The sequence below is a fragment of the Orycteropus afer genome, unplaced genomic scaffold (assembly GCF_000298275.1).
Source record: "Orycteropus afer afer isolate SDZICR_OR568_19922 unplaced genomic scaffold, OryAfe1.0 scaffold00624, whole genome shotgun sequence".
Taxonomy (NCBI): domain Eukaryota; kingdom Metazoa; phylum Chordata; class Mammalia; order Tubulidentata; family Orycteropodidae; genus Orycteropus; species Orycteropus afer.
Window position 1 is genome coordinate 263,599 of NW_006922211.1, and position 1,727 is coordinate 265,325.

Consider the following 1,727-nt stretch of genomic DNA (forward strand, 5'->3'; position numbering starts at 1 on the left):
AACAATGTTTGCTACAAGTTATTAACATTTTTACTACTCACCTGCTTAAACAAATTAATAAGATTTGATGAAAATAACTATGGGTCTAAATATTATACTTTTAACATCAATGTAGTCTTCCAAATAATGAGGTGGTGTAGTGCCTAAGGCAGTTGACTGCTAACCAGAAGACTGGCGGTTCAAACCAACCAGTTACTCCTCAGAAGGATGATTGGGCAATTTACTTCCCTAGAGATACCACCATGGAAACCCAAGAAGGAGTTGCTATGAGTCAGAGATGACTCGAGGGGGCATAACAACAACAACATAATATAACTACTTTTTTTCCAGTTGCCAGTAAAGTGCATAAATGTCAAGTAACCTTGTTCTGTACAAGACACTTTCATTTCTACACTCAATATTTAAATATATTTATGTAAAATATACACTCTATATAAGGAGCTCTGTTGGTACAATGGTTAAACACTCTGCTACTAACTGAAGGTTTGTAATTCAAACGCACCCAGTGGCTGCATGGAGGAAGACCTGGTGGATCTGCTCCCGTGAAGATTACAGCCTTGTAAATCCTATGGGGGCAATTCTACTCTGTTCTAAAGCTGTACACCCAAATGGACTCAACCACATCTAACAAAAATATCATACTATATACATTGTAGGATAAGTTTGTATGCACTAAATGGACCCCATAGTTCAGCATGTTTCTGAATTATCCAAACAAAAAGCTAACAGAAGTAGAAGGCATCTGTAGTATTGAGGAGTATGATGACAAGTATGAAAACTAAAAGCAGCACAAAGTGGAAAATAGTACATGAAAAAATATTATGCCTGCATGAGCTGAATATTATTCACAGAAAAAGAAATGGATTTTCTCCTTTGAATTTTGTTTTCTTGTTATTTCTGAAGAATAAAAAATGCCACATGGTTAGATCTTGAGGCTATAAGCCCCACAAATATTTTGGGCCATACACATATACAGTTACATCCATCCACAAGGATTGATGAAATGGTAAAAGCAGCAAAATGGGGGCAGGTATTTTTTTTCTGATATTTTTCCTCTTCAGTGTCTTCACTACATAGGAAAGCCTTCCTCAGAAGCTCAATGCAAGTTACTTATAGAGATTAATTTACTATGTGAAAGAGAAAAAGGGAAAGGTTTGAAATAATGAGGAACTAGCTAAGAATGTAGAGGCCTGGTAGTATAAATGGTTGAGCACTCAGGTGCTAACTGCAAGGTTGGCAGTTCAAACCTACCCAGAGGCTCCATGAGAGGAAGGTCTGATGATCTGCCCCTGTGAAGATTACACCCCAGAAAACCCTATGGGGCAGTTCTATCCCATCACATGGTTCACTGTGAGTCTAAATTGATTTTTATGACACCTCACAAGAAGAACAATGAGGAAAGGGGGGAAAGAGGAACTATTTGGAGGCGACTGGACCTCAATTTCCTCTTAATCACACCAATATTAGCAATATTTTCTTTGTAGATCAGACCCTCTTAGAAGGTAAGAAAGAGGACCTGTTTAGTAGGTTCATTAACAAAATTGCCAGACATTTCTAAATACATGACTGCAGTATAGTAAATTACTTAGTGTGGCTTTTCTACCCATAAGTCTTTGTAAACTCCAAGTTGGGATTTGCTATGAGCAACTGAGGAGCTCCTGATTGCTGAAGGTGTCCACCTGGAGTATTTCTGTTGGGAGTGGCACAAAACAATGTTCTGGGAGGTG